This window comes from Anomaloglossus baeobatrachus, chromosome 9, assembly GCF_048569485.1.
Source record: "Anomaloglossus baeobatrachus isolate aAnoBae1 chromosome 9, aAnoBae1.hap1, whole genome shotgun sequence".
Classification (NCBI taxonomy): Eukaryota; Metazoa; Chordata; class Amphibia; order Anura; family Aromobatidae; genus Anomaloglossus; species Anomaloglossus baeobatrachus.
Genome location: NC_134361.1, coordinates 62753553 through 62774500, shown reverse-complemented (window position 1 = coordinate 62774500; position 20948 = coordinate 62753553). Strand labels below are relative to the sequence as shown.

The 20948-nt window shown below is 41.8% G+C and overlaps 1 long non-coding RNA gene across 1 annotated transcript in view; it reads left to right on the top strand.

Moving 5' to 3' along the window:
• LOC142250481 (uncharacterized) overlaps window positions 1-20512 on the top strand; it is a 227296-nt gene extending 206784 nt beyond the window's left edge. The window contains exon 2 of the long non-coding RNA XR_012725193.1: window positions 19798-20512. This is a non-coding gene — a long non-coding RNA (uncharacterized LOC142250481). The remainder of the gene's footprint in view (window positions 1-19797) is intronic.
• The last annotated feature ends 436 nt before the right edge of the window (window positions 20513-20948 follow it).

Sequence of the window (20948 nt, the reverse complement as noted above, 5' to 3'; positions counted from 1 at the left end):
CTATTTAGCTCCCAATTGTAAGAACCGGGAATGAATTAAATTATTTCTAATGTGCATTTCTTTTACATGACTCATTCTGTGTGGTCCAAATTAATGTAATTAATAAATCAGTGAGAAGAACACGAGCAGAATATTTTGCGCAGGTCAACATCAATTATCTTGGGGAATAAAATAAAATTCTTAAAATGAAAACTTTTTCAAATTGCAGCACAGCGCTTTATAGATAGCAATAGAATGATCAGGAGCAGTTTCATCAGCTGTTTCTGAGTACTCAAGTTTAGGGGTGGTTTAATCCAGAAGGACCTTTAGCTGATACTTAAGGGTGCTTTACACGCTGCGACATCGCTAACGATATATCGTCGGGGTCACGGTGTTTGTGTTTGTGCACATCCGGCGCCGCTAGCGACATCGCAGCGTGTGACAGCTAGGAGCGACGATCAACTATCGCAAAATCTGCAAAAATCGTTGATCGTTGACACGTCGCTCCAAATCATAATGTCGTTGGTGTTTCATTCCACAGGTTGTTCATCGTTCCTGCGGCATCACACATCGCTGTGTGTGACACCGCAGGAACGACGAACATCATCCTACCTGCGTCCATCGGAAAGGAGGAAGGAAGGAGGTGGGCGGCATGTTCCGGCCGCTCATCTCCTCCCCTCCTCTTCTATTGGGCGGCCGTTTTGTGACGCCACTGTGACATCGCTGTGACGCCGTACGCACCTCCCCCTTGAAGGAGGGATTGTTCGGCAGCAACAGCGACGTTGCTGAACAGGTATGTGCGTGTAACACTGCCGTAGCGATATTGTTCGCTACGGCAGCGGTCACCACATGTTGCACGAATGACAGGGGAGGGTGCTATTGCTCGCGACATCGATAGCAATCGCTAGCGATGTCGCAGCGTGTAAAGCACCCTTAAAAGAAGACCCAGGACCAGGTCAAAAATGGCTAGTTTCCTACTCGTACCAAGTAATCTGCTCTTTTTCTTTCTTTTTTTTTTTTTTTTTAAATCTTCAAGAAAAATGCTCAGGTTTCCAATTGACTTTCAATAGATTCATTATTTGTTACGAATACTGGAATAGTACTCAATATTTGGATAGCATTATTCGCACTGTCACTGTTGGGTATTTTTGGAGACTTGGGACGGATTCAGGGTTGGGATCCCTCATTCCATCTGGGACTCAACATTTAAACGTGGTTTCATTTCCTTCAGTGAATATTTGTTGTCCAGCAGTCCTAGCTGAGTGTGTCAGCTGCAGCTCCTTTGTAGTCACATCCCTTCAGGTTTAAGTAGAGGTGTCCCCAGCATTCCTTGCTGAAGATACAAATCCATTTTTTCTCTGGCCACCTTGGTTGAAGGTCCTGTGAAGGCTTGTCTTGAATTCAGACTTTAATCTTTTTTGTTGCTGTTTTCCCCTGTTTGTCTTACCTTCCCCTGTGTCATATTAGTGCAGCAGTGGGGCTAGCATCTTCTACCTGCCAGCGCACTAGCCAGGGCCACTACGCGGGTATTCTTAAAGTCTCATGTTCTTATGTTCTTATACAGCAACAGTTCAAGAGGCTGTATAGTGCCTGGCTAGGAGGGTAGGGACAGATGCAGGGGAGTGCAGGGGAGTTCAGGACATGTCCCTTTTACCCTTTCACTAGAGCTACAGCCCACCATTGTTACTGTGTCCCCCGGTATTCTTCCCTACCTTTTGTTGTATATTTTGTTGTGCGTCAGATATCTGTAGGTCTGAAAGCCCCCTCCATTCTTGTAATACCCAGCAGCATGACATCACCCATCTTAAATTATAAATAAAACCTGGCCTTTTTGACCTGTTAAGAAAGAGCTCTTTAACCTCTTTGTGACTGCCCTCTGTCGATAAACAGCTGTGCTTGCTGGGCTCTGTGGAGCACCGGCATTTTTCTATGGTCGGCAGTCAGGAGAGGATTGTGATCCCCAGAGTCCTGCAATCACCGGGGTTACAGTAGTTCTGACTGGAGGCATCATCAGGACCTGATTGAACCCTTTGATATCTTCCATATGTCGCGATTAGTGAAGATCACAGCATATAGAAGCTTGTGAGAGTGAAGTCACTCCTTCTATCACTCCTCCGGCACCCCCTTATGTGATCACGGGGGAGCTGAGGGTTGTCGTGGCATCCAGAGGTGAAATGATGACCGGGTCTGCCATGTTCGTTGGAATGACAAACCAAGCCATCAACAGGGTCTGTCACGCAATCTTTCAGTCTGACACTGACAGTATAATGCATTGTACCAGCAATCAGACTAATAAAAACTAATCAGACTAATAAAACTTAAAGTCCCATAAAGTTTAAAAAAAGTTTTAAAAAGTTGTAAACTATGTAAAAAAATCACAAAATAAAGAACACAAAATATATATATATATATATATATATATATACAGTATATATATCTCAATAAAAAAATACATTTATTTATATTAAAACAAAAAAGCACACATATTTGGTATCACATCACCACATCTCGAGTGACTCGATCTATAAAATTGTCACACTATTTAGCGCCTTCAATAAGGAGCTTAAAAAAAAGGTGTCAAAAAGCTGCTATTTTAACATACCACAGTAAAAAACAAAAAGAAAACACAATCAAACAGTTGAATGTAAATAAAAGTGGTATTGCTAAATGGTATCCCTGAAAAATAGTATTGCTGAAACTGCACAACAAAATATAAAGTCCATTTTCTCTTGTTTTCCCATAGAAAAATTAAAAATTTGGGGCTAAATGTACATTTTTATGGGAGAAATTCATTTTTTTCATTTTCATGGTTCAATCTTATAAAATTCTGTGAAACACCTGTTTCTTCAAGGTGCTCTCTACACCACTAAGTGAATTCCTTGTGGGGTGTAGATTCCCAAATGGGGTCACTTGTGGGAGGTTTCTAATGTTAAGGCTCATCAGGGGCTCTGAAAATGCAACATGGCGTTCGCTATCAATTCCAGCCAAACTTGCATTCCAAAGTCAAATGGCGTTCCTTCCCTTCCGAACACTGCCATGTGCCCAAACAGTAGTTTTCCACCACATATGGACTACCAGAATATTCAGGGGTAGTTGCACAACAAATTGTAGGGTACATGTTCTCCTGTTAATCTTGTAAAAATGAAAAATGTGGGGCTAAATCAATATTTTTGATATTTTTTTCCTTACACGTTGCTTTAGTTCCTGTGAGGCACATAATTTGTTAATAAACTTCCTGGATGCGTTTTTGAAGACTTTGAGGGCTGCAATTTTTAAAATGGTGTTACTTTTGGTATTTTCTATCACATAGGCCACTCAAGGTCACTTTAAATGTGATGTGGTCCCTAAAAAAATTGGTTCTGTAAATTGTGTTATAAAGAAAAGCTAAGTACACAGTGAGTAGTTCATTACGTTTATCACAAACCGGTTTTCGGCTCTGAGCCTTCATCGAGACCTGACAAATTTTGGCACTCAGGCCGCTAAAGAGATCATTTTATCCAACTCAGTCCCTAAATGGGTTTTCTCTTGGTGCTGTCTCCTGGGCTTCAAATAAAGTGAGTTCATCACTCAATCACTATTCTCCCACCACGAAAGCGCCATCATAACCACCTTTCGGCTATAGAAGTGCTAATTAATTGTTGCTACAAAGTGACAGCAGTAGAATAACAATTTTCTTCTCTGCCAATGGTCACCACTGCAGATCAGGAACAAAGTTGATGTGGAAATATTACTATGACGGGTGGTGCACCGTAAAACTCACGCGAGATACACCCGAGGCAATAGCAAGTGGGACACCGGCCTAACATTGAGGCTCTCATATGTTTACAATGAGAAAACAACTTCCGGCTAAGACAGAAGCAACTATGTAGCATGACTAAGCTGAATTGCGGTCAAGAGGTTCAGAAAAAGATTGTAATGATGCGAGGAGCAGGAATATGAACACAAATTGCCTTAGGCAACAAAGGGGTACCCTAACTAAAGATTGTAATTAAAATATAATTTTTATTCTAGCTTTTAATGCTGGAATAGTTTTACTACAATATTAAAAACACATTATGCAAGGGATGGGAAAGACGCAAACTATCAGATATACTGTACACTAATCTAGTATAGTAACCTGTGGAGGTTCAGATAAGAAATTAATTCTTATGTGGCCACGGACCACGATTCTACTAGTAAATCACTATCCTCTGTAATATCTATCATCATCTATCATTGCTGGATTAAAATTAATCAGTTCCTAGCATCAGCACTGCTCTATACAGTGAAAATGATGACTTCCTGTCAACACCGGCTCATAGCTGGCGTTCACAGGAAGTTCATTATGACAGACACAGGGGTCATCAGCTGACCCCTGGCTGTCATGACAACCCATCAGCGCGCCACGAGATCACGTCATAGATCTGCAGATGGGAGTTGGAAATGGCGTGCCCCCCACCAGCGCCTATTAGAAGCACATGTTAGCTGTTCAGATCAGCCAACATGTGCAATGAAATATGCGGGCTCAAAGTGTGAGCCTGTATCAAATGGAGGAACACAACCTAAGACATACCAGTATGTCATAGGTCGTAAAGGGGGTTAACCCCTTCATGACCAATAACATACCTATATGTCATAGGTCAGTATATCCCTTTAATGCAGCCATCTTGCATTATGCCCCAGATATGCCGGCTGATATGATCAGCCTACATGTGCAGCTAACAAGCGCAAGTGGATAAAAGATCCACCCACTCTTGTTAACTAGTTAGATCGTGCTGTCAGAGTTTGACAGCTTGATCTAACGCGCTCCAGGGGGGATCACACCATTCTCCGCCACCGTCGGCAGCCCCATGATGTGATCACAGGGTGTTGATGAGTTGTCATTACAGCCAGAGGTCAGCTGATGACCCCTGTCACTGTTATGATGAAGTTCCTGAGAATGACGGCTGAGCACTGGCATTCACAGAAGATCAACTGTTCAGTGGGATGCTGAAGCATCGCTGTGAAAAGCAGAAGCAATCGGATAGAGTAGGCTTCAAGTCCCCTATTGGGACTAATATCAGCAAAAACATAAAGTAAAAGTTTTTAAAAATATGGAAAAAACAAAAAACTTAACGTTGAAATCACCTTTCTTTTGCCCCATTTAAAACAAAACAATAAAAAAATACACATACAGTAGAACCTCGCTTAACGAGTAACCCACTTAACGAGAATTTCACTTATCAAGCAAAGCTTTCTGTAAATTTGTAACCCGGTTTATGACAAAGCTTTGCTGTACGAGCAAAATTCTCACTGCACACACTTCCGGTTCCGTACATCCACCGCGCTCTGACCCGCAGTTGCAGTCCACACAAACACACACAAACACACACGCACACACACACATACACACACACGCACGCACATACAGTATTATGCTCACCTTACCTTCCGTTCCACCGCCAGCCTCATGTAGTTCCCGGGTACATCGCAACGTCATTGCGGTGAACTACATGACCCAGGAGACCCGCGATGGAACGGAAGGTAAGGTGAGCATATAATATAATATAGTGTACCTTCTGTTTCATCGCCGACCTCCTGGGTCCTGTAGTTCGCCGCTCCACTCCAGACTGTGCATCGGCATCCATAGCGACGAAGCAGGACCTTCCTGTCAGACGCTACTTAAAGGCAGCGCGCTGGCCAATCAGAGGCAAGCGGCTCTGCCTTTGACGTCAGCGCTCTGGCCGCGGAAGTTCCTCCCTCGTCGTTATGGTAACCTGATACACAGCCCGGCCCCGTACCAGAGAACAGCAAATCCCAGGAGACCGGCAATGCAACGGAAGGTAAGGTGAGCATAATATGTGCGTGTTTGTGTGAGTTTGTGTGTGTTTGTGTGAGTTTGTGTGTGTGTGTGTGTTTGTGCATGTGTGGAATGACAGAATAGGGGACCAGGATGGGACATTTAACACATTGTGGAACGAATCATCTGCATTGCAATGATTTCCTATGGGAAATCTTGCTTTGCTGAACGAGTAACTTGGTTAACAAGCCCAGTCCCAGAACGGATTGTTCTCGTTAAGGAAGGTTCCACTGTATTTGGTATCGCCGCATTCAAAAACATCCATTCTATCAAAACGTAAAATCAATTAATTTGATCGGCAAAGGGCGTAGCAATAAAAAAATCAAAACGCCAGAATGACCTTTGTTTGGTTGCCGCAACATTATATTAAAATGCAATAACAGGCGATTAAAACATTGCATCTACTCAAAAATGTTATCATTAAATATATCAATTCAAGACGCAAAAAATGAATCATCTCAGCCCTAGATACCGAAATATGAGTGTGGCACCCCAGGGTTGCCACAGTAACAACACAAAGGGTTAACTCCCCACACACAACACCAAGACCTCCTGGCCAGAAGGGGGAGACCAAGATGCTTCCCTGTATATTCTGGTGGGGAGGGGAAATGGTCAGTAGTTTCAGTTTGGAAGTTCAGTGCAGAGCACTGAGGAGACAGGATCTCTGCAGGTTGGAAGCTGGCTTTAGCTCACCTCAGGATCCACTGACCAATTCCAGGCCTAGCTGAGGGTCTGAGGAAAGGAGAAAGCGTACACAGAGGAACATTCCTGGGAGGCAGAGCATTGCTGAGCTCATCCCAGTGGAGCACACAGAACGGATGCTGGATCCGAGACTGCAGGTTACATACTGCACAGTTACCACCAGAGAAGTGAAGATTCCAGATCTTTCACCTGTACCACAGACACAAGCAACATAGGAGAGTTCAGGAACATACTAGTAAGGACTCGAGTTGCCTGTCAGGTCGGTACCTAGGAGCAGAGCAGAGCAGAGCCAGCTGCATAGTTCACACAGCAGCAGGGCCACAGACACACAGTGCAGGCAAGGAAGCCAAAACGACCCGGCTGGGTGGGAGAAACCCCGAACCCCTCACAGACTCCGTGGACAGTACTCTGCTGAATACCATCATCAGTAAAAGACAAAGAAACTGCAAAACCGTGAGTCTGCCTGTTTATTGTGCTCGTGTCCTGCACTCCCCCCATAGACTAACACTGCCCCGGGGAAAAGGCTCTACCCGTGGGGAGCCGTCCCATCTCAAGCTGCCTTCCATCACCCCGGAGGTTCTGCAGCAGCGGTGGTCATCTCTGATCACATTCCACGGGTGGCGTCACGAACATAACCCCCCTTTTTATTGTGGAACCAGGGAGCACGGACCGGGTCACGACACCGTGATCCCCTTTCCAGAAGCAACCCCTTGGCCCGGTTCTGGGTATCCCCTTTACCTCTGGCGACACATGAGAACGCTAAGGGTCTCAGAAAATGGCAACAAAATTGCAATTCTTTGTATGACAAATGTCTTAATTTTTTTGTTACCACTTAGAAAAAAGTAAAACTATACATGTTTGGTATCTACAAACTCATACTGATCTATAGAATCATGATACCAGGTTAGTTTTTCCATCTAGTGAACATGGTAAATAATAACCCCAAAAACAATTGTGGAATTGTACTTTTTTTTGCAATTTCACTGCATTTTATTTTTTTTTCCCGTTTTCCAGTACAATATGTCTTAGAATAAATGGTGTCATTCAAAAGTACAACTCATCTCACAAAAAACAAGCCCTATATGGATGGAAATATACAAAAAAATATGGCTCTTAAAAGAAGGGGAGGTAAAAGAAAATTAAAACTTGCCCAAGGGTGAAGGGTTAATTGGAAAAAAGTTTCCTTTACATTTATTATGGAGGGATAATTCAGTATATTTAAAAGTAGTCTAAATTCATTAGTTTTGTCTTTTTTTAACTAGGCTAAGATTGCTACAGATGACTTTGTATTTTACGGGAATGCATCATCTGTATTATCGGGGACCATGATTCAGCAGATGGACATGTAAGTGCAGAGGTGATTTTCCATTCATGTGCACATGCAAAGGTTAGAGTCCTGGACATTTTGTTTTGCATGTTACATTTCAGTAGTAGGTGTTACAGTGATTGACATAAAATTGAATTGCATCACAAGTGCGATTTCTTCAACAATTGACCAATTGAATGGAATGTTAAAAGCAGGAGGATGTAATTGTCTGGAGGCTGCAGAACAAAGGAACTGCAGTAAGCCTACCTTTAGCAAATTTAAAGGGAGCCTGTCACCCTAAAACGCTAAAAAAAAAGCACTTCTACAGGTACAGTAGGTATGGAACTTTGGCCCTATAAAAAATCATATCTGTATTTTAGCTTTTAGTTGTTAAATTTACATAAACATATAAATATATATATATATAACTGAGGGTGCTTTATTGCACCCTTGGTATGGCCAAGGTCTAAGTGCACTGGTACACCCTCTCAATGTGTGCGGTGACCACTGCCATATTTTGATTGACAGCACTCAGAGCACAAGAGTGCTACCTGATATTGATCAGCGGCTTTCCACCTCCACACGGACTCTGCAGTCACACTGACACTGTCATTTTAGTCCTTCAATGGAAGTCACAGACAAGAGCTAGCAAGGAGAGCTAGTAGGTAATGACATAATGTGAGCATGGTTGCAGTGTCAGTGCGGAGGTGGAGAACTGATTGACTTCGACGCTGTTATTCTAAGTATGACAATTAGCGTCTCTGCGTTTTATATATATACAGTGGAACCTCGGTTTACAAGTAACCTGGTTTGCGAGCATTTCGCTATATGAGCAAAGCTTGCTGTAAATGTGTAACTCAGTTTACGAGCAAGCTTTGCTGTACGAGCAAATACTCACTGTGCACACTTCCGTTTCCGAACTTTAACAGCGCTCTGACCCGCTCTGGCAGTCCACACAAACACACACAAACATATACAAACACGCACACACACATATTATGCTCACTTTACCTTCCGTTCCCTCACCGACCTCCCGATTCTTGTAGTTCGCCAGTACAGGATGTGTACCGGGTAACCATCGCAATGATGGAGGAACTTCCACTGTCAGACGCTACTCAAAGGCAGCAGCGCGCTGGCCAATCAGAGGCAAGCGGCTCATGCATTTGACGTCAGCACTCTGGCAGTAGAAGCTCCTCCATCATCGCGATGGTTACCCGATACACATCCTGTACCAGCAAACTACAAGAACCAGGAGGCCGGCGAGGGAACGGAAGGTAAAGTGAGCATAATATATGTGTTTGTGTGTGTTTGTGCATGTTTGTGCATATGTGGAATGGCACAATAGGGGACCAGGATGGGACATTGAACAAGTTGTGGAACGAATTATCTGAGCTTGCATTATTTCCTATGGTAAATTTTGCTTTGCTAGACGAGCAACTTGGTTTACAAGCACACTCCCAGAATGGATTGTTCTCGTAAACCAAGGTTCCACTGTATATATATATATATATATATATATATATATATATATATATATAAAAATATGTGTATATATATATATATATATATATACAGTTAGGTCCAGAAATATTTGGACAGTGACACAATTTTCGCGAGTTGGGCTCTGCATGCCACCACATTGGATTTGAAATGAAACCTCTACAACAGAATTCAAGTGCAGATTGTAACATTTAATTTGAAGGTTTGAACAAAAATATCTGATAGAAATTGTAGGAATTGTACACATTTCTTTACAAACACTCCACATTTTAGGAGGTCAAAAGTAATTGGACAAATAAACCAAACCCAAACAAAATATTTTTATTTTCAATATTTTGTTGCGAATCCTTTGGAGGCAATCACTGCCTTAAGTCTGGAACCCATGGACATCACCAAACGCTGGGTTTCCTCCTTCCTAATGCTTTGCCAGGCCTTTACAGCCGCAGCCTTCAGGTCTTGCTTGTTTGTGGGTCTTTCCGTCTTAAGTCTGGATTTGAGTAAGTGAAATGCATGCTCAATTGGGTTAAGATCTGGTGATTGACTTGGCCATTGCAGAATGTTCCACTTTTTTGCACTCATGAACTCCTGGGTAGCTTTGGCTGTATGCTTGGGGTCATTGTCCATCTGTACTATGAAGCGCCGTCCGATCAACTTTGCGGCATTTGGCTGAATCTGGGCTGAAAGTATATCCCGGTACACTTCAGAATTCATCCGGCTACTCTTGTCTGCTGTTATGTCATCAATAAACACAAGTGACCCAGTGCCATTGAAAGCCATGCATGCCCATGCCATCACGTTGCCTCCACCATGTTTTACAGAGGATGTGGTGTGCCTTGGATCATGTGCCATTCCCTTTCTTCTCCAAACTTTTTTCTTCCCATCATTCTGGTACAGGTTGATCTTTGTCTCATCTGTCCATAGAATACTTTTCCAGAACTGAGCTGGCTTCATGAGGTGTTTTTCAGCAAATTTAACTCTGGCCCGTCTATTTTTGGAATTGATGAATGGTTTGCATCTAGATGTGAACCCTTTGTATTTACTTTCATGGAGTCTTCTCTTTACTGTTGACTTAGAGACAGATACACCTACTTCACTGAGAGTGTTCTGGACTTTAGTTGATGTTGTGAACGGGTTCTTCTTCACCAAAGAAAGTATGTGGCGATCATCCACCACTGTTGTCATCCGTGGACGCCCAGGCCTTTTTAAGTTCCCAAGCTCACCAGTCAATTCCTTTTTTCTCAGAATGTACCCGACTGTTGATTTTGCTACTCCAAGCATGTCTGCTATCTCTCTGATGGATTTTTTCTTTTTTTTCAGCCTCAGGATGTTCTGCTTCACCTCAATTGAGAGTTCCTTAGACCGCATGTTGTCTGGTCACAGCAACAGCTTCCAAATGCAAAACCACACACCTGTAATCAACCCCAGACCTTTTAACTACTTCATTGATTACAGGTTAACGAGGGAGACGCCTTCAGAGTTAATTGCAGCCCTTAGAGTCCCTTGTCCAATTACTTTTGGTCCCTTGAAAAAGAGGAGGCTATGCATTACAGAGCTATGATTCCTAAACCCTTTCTCCGATTTGGATGTGAAAACTCTCATATTGCAGCTGGGAGTGTGCACTTTCAGCCCATGTTATATATATAATTGTATTTCTGAACATGTTTTTGTAAACAGCTAAAATAACAAAACTTGTGTAACTGTCCAAATATTTCTGGACCTAACTGTATATATATATATATTGTACAAAATTATGAGAAAGTCAGCTCACCAGATAAGTAGTCCACGATAAATGTCCAGTCCAGAAGTGAGCACGGAGAAGGAGGGGAGTATGCTTCAGCCAAAATTGAAAAGAAAACGATGTTCTCCAGGTACTTCATTGGTAGGATAAAACGTGAATTTTTATTTTCATTAGTTATAATTATTGTAGACATACAAGCAAACGTATCTTCACACCATTGGCCTCCCAAGAACTACATGTTTCGGCACTAAATGTGCCTTCTATCAGGTCCCAAACCCATCTGCAATGCACACTTAGTGCCGAAAAATGTAGTCCTTGGGGGGCCAATGGTGTGAATATACTTTTGCTTGTATGTCTACAATAATTTTAACCGATATATATATATATATATATATATATATATATATATATATACTGTATATACATATATCTACAGTAGGCATGTATTTCATAATATGTAAAAAAACTAAATCATTTTCATCAGTGTTTGGTCTGCGTGTCAGTTTTTATCATTAGTGTTTTCAATAATTTTTCTTGTATGCAAAAAAAAAAAACCTGACATAGGTTTCTGAAGATTCTCTTATGAAACAGTCAGTGAAAAATGGGTAGCACTAGAATGTCATCAGTATATGCTTATGTGGCGCCCCTGCGGCTTCAGGCGCCACAGGGTACTGCACCTCACCCGAGGTGCGGTATTCATCTTGGATATGGAGGAGGTCATCGCCGGAAAACCACCAACAATACACACAACCAACACTTAACACAGGAGTTCTTCCACTGGGACTGGGCTAGGGTAGGTTCTAGGGTGGCCATCATGAGGCATGGGACCTCTTGCACACTGGTTCAGGAACCCAGGAGGCGGGGTACCAACAGGGGTAGTTAGGAGCCATCACATTCAGAAGTCAGTCTGTTCTGGGCGCAGGAAGCACCAGGTCGCATTCAGGAGGAAATAAGCAGAGACACGGACAGTTCGGGGCAAGTGGTCTGGAGCTGGAGGCTCGACCCGGGTTCTAAAAAATGAAAGGGGATCCCAGGGTTCACGGGGAGTGCGCAAAGCATCCATGACCCATTCCACGGCCCAGGAGCTGGGGGTGGAGGGAAACCGTTGAAAGGTGATGCACAGAAGGAGACACCTGCCTCGACCTCCGAAGTATCTGGGATTGTCTGAAGCCCATCCCAGCGTAGCTCAGTGTTCCAACGGCAGTGTGCCGTGAGAAAAAGAACTTGAACTGCACCCTCTGTGTCATCCCGTTACTGCTGGTGCTTTTAACATCGCGCCCCTGCGCCATAGGTGACTACCACTCTTATCATCCTCCCTGGGGCCAAGCTCTACCTGTGGAGAGCAACAACACCCGAGCTGCATTACCATCCGCCCCAGAAGAGAGAGACATCCCGCAGCGGTGGCTAATAACTGGCCGCACACCACAGGTGGCGTCACGAACAACTACACCCAACATCCCCATCCTCGTCTTTATTGACACCGCCGGGGTCACGGAACCAAGCAAGGCAACCCAGGAGAAGAACTGTGGCCTGGTAATCGAGTAGCCCCCGACTCCGTTGACGCATCACTTAGGTCACGTGCACCCGTTGAGTATTTGGTGAGTTTTACCTCAGCCAGTATATGTAAGACAAAACCAGGAGTGGGTGATAAATACAGAAGTGGTGCCCGTGTTTCTATTATACTTTTCTTTGATTGTTCCACTCCTCGTTTTGTCTTATGAATATTGAGGTAAAAAATCTCACCAAATACTTAACGTGTGCACGTGGCCTTAGATGCTACCTTAGGACACAGATTATAAGGCCATGTTCACGTGTTGAGTGTTTGGTGACTTTTTACCTCAGTATTTATAAGACAAAACCAGGAGTGGAACAATCAGAGGAAAGGTATAATAGAAACATGGGCACCACTTCTGTATGTTTTACCCACTCCTGGTTTTGGCAACAAACTTAGATAAAAAAAACTTTTATTGATTTTATTGGTCCCCTTAGGGTACATGAAACTTGCACAGTCTGATCACTTTTGCTTTTCATAGCAGTGCTTCAGCATCCCTCTCATCAGCAGAAATGCTGATGATCTGTGAATGCCGGTGCTCAGCCGGAGTTCATAGAAACTTCATCATGTCATCAGCTAACCCCTGGCTTTCATGACAACCCATCAGCATCCCGTGATCTCAACATGGGTTTGACGAAGGCAGCGAGGAACAACGAGATCTCCACCAGCTAGTGTTAAATTGTGTAATCAGAGTTTGACAGTTAACAGGCATGGGTGGATCAGAAGTCCACACTCATCTGTTAGCTGCACATGTCGGGTGATCAGATCAGCTGACATGTAAGGGGGGAAATGGGGGCTCACCATGCAAGCCAGCATTAAAGGGACAGATACAGCATTGGATATACAGGTACGTTCGAGGTCATGAAGGGGTTGAAAAGTTAAATAATACTTATACTCACCTTACCAAACACCTCTTTGGCTCCTCCAATCCTCATAGTCATGTGTTCTGTACTTGTCCTATCTTCTTAGGTTGTGTTCCCACAATGAGTTTTTGGTGAGTTTTGATGCTGCATATTTTTGCTGAGTCAAAAATGTAGCGTCTTACAGTCACAGCGGCATGGATGGGATTTACTGAAATCTCCTGGCCACTGTGCTTTTTTCCTCAGTATAATCTGACCTGCGGTGCCTGTTTTAAATCCACAATGTGTCAATCCCTCTGACGGGTGCATTGAGTATTATGTGCGGATTTTCCCCATAGACTTGCATTAGATGTAGAAAATCCGCAGGTAAAAAATGCACCTCCTTTTAAGTGCATTTCCACTGCAAAAATACATGTAATTTGCACAAGTATATCAATAACGTTTTTTCCAAAGCCAAATACCAGGCATTATCAGAAACAAAGCAACTTTATTTAAAACATGACACAGCAACAAGGGACAATGCAGGGTCAAAAATGCAATAAAGGCACATGTAAAGAAAGTGCAAGTGCTTAATTTACGTAACAGATGCAGAAATTCTGCAACATGAAAAACTCATGAAAAGCTCATGGTGCAAATGTAGCCTTAAGGTTGCTTAAGGCTTAAAGCACCCACCCCCGTCGTTCGCGCATCACGGGTAAATCGCTGCCCGTGGTGCACAAAATTGCTAGCACCCGTCACACGAACTTACTTGCCTAATGACGTCGCTGTGGCCGGCGAACTGCCTCTTTTATAAGGGGGCGGTTCATGCGGCGTCACAGCGACGTCACACTGCAGGCATCCAATTGAAGTGGAGGGGCGGAGAGCAGCCGCAGGAAAGTCACTCCCATCTCGTTGCCGGAGGACGCAGGTACGGTGTTGTTCGTCGTTCCTGGGGTGTCACACGTAGCGATGTGTGCTGCCTCTGGAACGACGAACAACCTGTGTCCAGCACCATCAATGATATTTGGGATTTAAACGACGTGTCAACGATCAACGATTAGGTGAGTATTTTTTGATCGTTAGCGGTCGCTCGTATGTGTCACACGCAACGACGTCGCTAATGAGGCTCGATGTGTGTCACGAATTCCGTGACCCCAACGACATCTTGTTAGCAATGTCGTTGCGTGTAAAGCCCCCTTAACTGTTGTTATGAGCACTGAAATACTGGGCTAATTCACATTAGGCCAGTGTCGCAGGCGGAGGAGGGGACGCCGCGCTCTCCCTACTGCTCGGGTCCGGCCGCCGCTGCCGCTGCGGCCTGCTGCTGCTCGGTGGCTCGAGCGATGGGCCGGATCCCGGGGACTCGAGCGGCGCTCCTCGCCCGTGAGTGAAAGGAGATTGGTTTTTGGGATTGTTTGTTGTCCGTGACGCCACCCACGGTTGTGGTGATTTTGGTGGACACCACCGCTGCTCTGTATGAGTATCCCGGGAGCGGTGACAGGGAGCAGCTTTGTTGTTATTTCTCCCCTCCGTGGGTAGGAGGTAGTTGTCCCGGGGCCCAGTGATGAGGTGGAGGATGAGGGATGGCGGGGCCGGTGCAGGGCTTGGCGAGGTGCAGTGTCGCGGGGGCAGCGCTGTGCCTCACAGCACGGTGGTACTCACTCAGCCTGAGACGATGACACAGTTCTCGGTAAAACACACGGCTGGAAAGGCGGTTCCCACGGACGGCTGCTGTTGCTATTCCCCGGTAGTTAGCGGTGACTGTCACTTTTCCTGCACCTAAGTTCACTGTTGGTAGCGATGGATTCCCACCGGTAACCCGCTCCCCGACTTGGATATGGGCCGGAGGAGCCCCTCTTTGCCCGCAGGCGCTGGCCCTGAGAAACTGGTGCCTTGGCGGTGGCGGTGTCTCTCGCATACGGTTGGACTGTTGCCTTCAATCGGGACTTAGTTGTTTGGAGACCCAGGAGGTCCCCTTCACTGACAGATTTGGCAAATTCACGGCGACTTCTAGCCTTGCCGGGATCCGAAAGGCCCCTGCCACTGGTGCTGGCTTCTCCTTGTGTACCGGTCCTTTCGGCAACTCCGATCAGCCTCCACTCCAGACGGTCACCGCCATCTGCTAACCTTGCTGTCTCGGTCCGGGGCACACACCCGGACCAACTTCAGGCTTTCAACTGTCACTTTCCTCTGTCACTACTTTCACTGTCCAACTAGCCTCCTTACTCCTTCACTTCCCTAGCTTAACTCTAACTCCAAACTTAATCTGCCTGTGTTTTCCCTCCTCCAGGACTGTGACCTCCTCGGTGGGCGGAGCCCACCGCCTGGCCCACCCCCTGGTGTGGACATCAGCCCCTGGAGGAAGGCAACAAGGATTTCGGTGTAGCTTCGGTGTACCTATCCGGGGTATAGGGTGTGGTGGTGTCATGACCTGTGACCCCTGGCTTGCCCAGGGCGTCACACCAGCACTTCCGGCTCTGATAAGGCCAGGGATATTTCTGCGCAAGCAAACATCAAGTTTCAATGTTGTGATGTGCAACGTGACTGTCATGATTCTGATCTATGTTGCTCTGCTCTCCAGCAGAGCCGGTGTTTTGTTTTTTATTTTGCGCTGGTGGATGGGTGGTTCCTGTCCTTGGTTCCTGCACTGGTGATGGGAGTGGCCTCCCTCCAGGCGCCTCGTTCTGGGTGATTGCTCTGCTTCATTAGGGAGAAACCTCACCTGGAATGCCGCCAGTCGTAGTTCCAGCCTCCAGTAAGTGCCCTGGCTCCCGTGTGTGCTTTGATCTTGTCCTCCTACCCCAGACCTGTTGTTACCTCTCTTCTCCCATGTCCCTGACTCCTGACTTTTGGCTTGTACCCTGACCTTGGGTATGCTTTTGTCCAGGCTACCTTACCTGTGTTCCTAGCTTCTGACCTCCGGCTTGTACCCTGGCCTTGTCTCCGCTTCCCACAGTGTACCTTACGTGACTTCCTGGCTTCTGACCTCCGGCTTGTGCTCTGACCTCGGCTTTGCTTCATCCTTGTGTTCGTTTACGTGACCTCCTGGCTCCTGACCTTCAGTTTGTTTGACTTTCCTGTTGCATCTGGTGACACCTAGTGGTAGTTCATCATAATGACCCTACATGCGCATCCGCATAACGGTTCCCGGCCTCATCAGAGGCCAAAGTCCCAGCCCAGCATGAAGAGGTCCTAGCAGCAGTGATTAGAAGATGTAATGAGGGCCAGATGTGTGAGGGTGAGGAGCAAAGGAGCTAGAGAGGTGATCTGTAAGGTGAGGATGTTTTTTTTTTTTCTTTTGCTGTTTTTTTTTTTTTTTTACATCTTGCCTTTATTATATATTAAAGACCATAGTAAGGGACATTCAATCACGAAGGATAGCTTCACTGAATATACGATTTCCCGAAAAAATCCATGCGAACAGCAGAATTCAAATTTTGCCAGATTCACTCATCTTTAATGTTTATGTTATTTTACTTTTACGACATAAAATACCATAATAATAGCTAATTACAATAATTTAGAAGTAAATTTACATGTGAAAAAAAATAATAAGAGAAAAAGAGGAGACAATATAATCACATTGGATTTAATAGGATATCTTATACAAAAAGGAAGAATAATTCATTTTATGTCGCTCATACATGACCAGGACCCGACCTTTTTAATTTTATTTTTCCATGTTGTTTCAGTAATATTATTCTCGTCCAATTTTTATCATTGCGTCTCTATTGTATTTTTTTAATTTTTTTTTTTACAAATTTTGAAGTGCATCATGAAATATTCTGGAATATAATGACACTGTATAATAATTAGCAGTTATCATTCCGTATGCATGAATTACACATGTCATGTCTACTCATCCTTACTAAACTGCTCCGGTCAGAAAGACTGCACAGTCATGGCATTAGGAGGGTGGTGCTCAAAAGGAGAGGCTGATCTGTTACCTTACATAGACTATCATTTATTCATCATTTATTATCAGACGAAATTACTCCAATTGCCTTTTTAAAGGCTGTTATAGAAAAAAAACAAAAACATTTTACTTTATAAATAAGTAGGAAAACTAAAAAGTAAATGAAGAAACCGACTGAATTTATTTTGGTGCATCACATTATATATACAATACAATAGTAAATATATATCTTACATCATACATGACAAAATAAAACTACATGATCTAGGCAAACTTTTATGTATTCAGATGGCTATATATTACATTAGTGTGTCTTAGAATTGGAATTTAATTTTACCAAACTAAATATTTTTTAATCTTAAATCAGTCAAGAAATACTGCAAAATTATTAAGATTAAAATTGTCTGATATTGATACAATTTAAGAACATATTAGAAACTTTTTCCTTAAAGTAAAACATTAAATTAAACCTAAATATTTTTTTTTGTTACAGAAAAATTTCTGACAGCTGAAATCCTGTTACAATAAAGTTTAGAGGGTTTTTTTCAAGAGCTTTTTTTTATTAGCATTTAGATTATTATTTTAGTTAATGATACCATAAAAAAAGAAAACCACTAATAAAATAAGTAATTTATTTCAGTACATTTAATTTTCCTTTAACTTAATTGACAATATTTTAGCTCAATTTATCTTATATTTTTTAAATGAAAAATCAAAGTTATTAATAAAGTAAACATTTGAAATATTTTTTAGATAAAATAACTTTCTGTAAAATACATTTTTCAGTATCTCTGTTTATGAAAATTTATAATCTAAGGCAGAGTAATCGACAAAGTGCAAAAGCATATTACCTAGAATTTATTACTGAAATCTGAATATATATATATAGATATATATATATATATATATATATCTATATATATATATATATATAGATAGATATATATATCTATATATATCTATATATATATATATATAGATATATATATATATTTCAGTAATACATTCTATATAATTAACTTTAGCACTTTGTTGATTCCTCTACCTTAAGACCTTAAGATCATAAAGATTCATATATATATATATATATATATATATATATATATGTATGTATATATATATATATATATATATAATGTATATATGTAGTCACACAGGCATTTTTTTATTTGCTAGTACTGCCCACTACAGTAATATATAAATTATAAAATAAATAAATATGTGTGTGTGTGTATATATATATAATATGTAAATTAAAAAAAAATAGATATATGTGTGTTCCCTAATAAAATAAAGGGAACACTTAAACAAAGATTTTGCATTTTTTGTGTTCCCTTTATGTTTTTGAGCAGTATATATACACTTCCAAAGGCATTTTTTTATTTGCTAGCAATGCACAATACAAGAATATAAATAAATTATTAAAATACATATACATGCATATATATATGTATATATTTTTTTATTATTTCCATTCACATTTATTAATTGCTAGTGGCTAGAAGCACAATGCAGGAATAAATTATGTGCAATATGAAAATATTTTTTTATTTATATATATATATATATACATATATATATAAAAGCACAAACAGTATATATATATATATATATAAATAGTATTATAATATTATGAATAATATTATATATAATAGTAATATTCTAATATTTATATATATATATATATTTATATATATATATATATATATTTATATATAAATATAATATTAATAATAATATATATGTATATTTATATATATATATACACACACACATTTCTGTATACATACATTCTTTTATACATATATGAGTTTACACATGTATGCAGTGTGTATAGATATATATATATATATATATATATATATGGATATATATAAAATCACAAACAGTATATATATATATATGTGTGTGTATATATATATGCATATATATATATATGTGTGTGTATATATATATGCATATATATATATATATATATATATATATATACACATGCACACTTTTATATATAAGCTTGCATATATGTATACATATATATACACACACACACACATGCATGTTATGCATAGAACAAAGATATTTAATACCGTAGTTTTTTCCCCACATAAAGCAAATGGGTCATTAGTTTCTGATGAACTCATTTAAAACCCTCATACTTCCATATTTTTATGTTAACCTATCATGTACCATTATTTTCTCAAAATATCTGCCACAGGGTTAATGCATTGCAACAATTATGAAAGATGCCATTTCCCTTTACAGATTACTGCTATTATAAAACCATCTGCCACTTCTTAGTTCCCATATGTAGAAGAAAGGAGACGTTTGTAACGACGTTGTTTACTCTTAGTGTTCATCTTGGATGCAGATACTGTATTCTTCTGCAGTAAACCAAAGACACTAGCCTTAATGGGCTCTTTATTACGCTTTTTTCCTTTTTTTTCCAGGTGTAAATGAACACATCATTAAAAACAAGAATCAGCGGCAAAGAGAGAGAACGTCTCACACAGAGCACGGTAAGCCCTGCCTCCACCGCCACATTTTGCATATGCAATCACATCACAAGAAATACACATGCTGTGCACAATGGGACAAAAAGCAAGCTAGAGATGGAGGCTGAAGGAGAGAGAAGGCAAGAGCAAGAAGACGCAACCTACAGTGTGCTGGCGGAGCAGGCCAAGCTCCGATACATCTCTTCGAATTCAACCTGCAAGACGCCTTCCATCCCCTTTTTTTTTGCTCCTTCTCCGTAACGTGAATGTCAATTCTGTATCCAGTTCTAGGGCACCAATGTAAATAAGGATCTGCATTCAGCTTGCACTGCACTTAGGATATGTGGCTCACGCCTTTTTTTTTCTTACTGCTGCTTCATGCAAACTTTAATCCACAGGGGTCTAATCCTCCAAAAGCAGACATTTCAGACTGAAAGAGCGAAGCTCCATTAATTAGAAAGTGCGCCAGTTGTAGCCAAATGCTATTATATTAGTATGCAAAGCCCACAGTCAGTTAATCTCTACAAATCGTTTGTTTCCTTAATTGCCCTCTAAGGGCAAAAGTGAAAAACAGAAGTGCAGTATAATAATTTTTTTTTTTGCTAAAGTGAAACAATTTTTATAAGATAACCGCTGCATTTTGGACATTAAACTGAGACATTGCTATTAACTCACTTTTATTGTTTTTATTTGCGCTGTTACATAACCTTTCATTGGACTGTTTGGAGCATACAAGTATATGGAGAAGGTTTCAAAAATACGTTTGGGGCAAAAAACATTACTATTTTCCAAAAATTAAGTATGAAAAATTACAACTGTATTAGCTCTTCGGCCACTATAGCTTTACACTTTTCTCAAACCTAGGTATTATTGACGCAGAACAAAGATTCACCTTGTTTCTCTAAGGGTCCTGTTACACGTAGCGATGTTCCATCGATCCGGACAACGATACGACCTGGTCAGGATCGCTGGTACATCGCTACATGGTCACTAGTGAGCTGGCAAACAGGCAGATCTAAGTAACGACGCAGCAACGATGCGGCGAGCTGTATAACGACCTCAGCGGTTGTTGGGACCCTGTCACACAGCAGCTTTTCTGATGACTC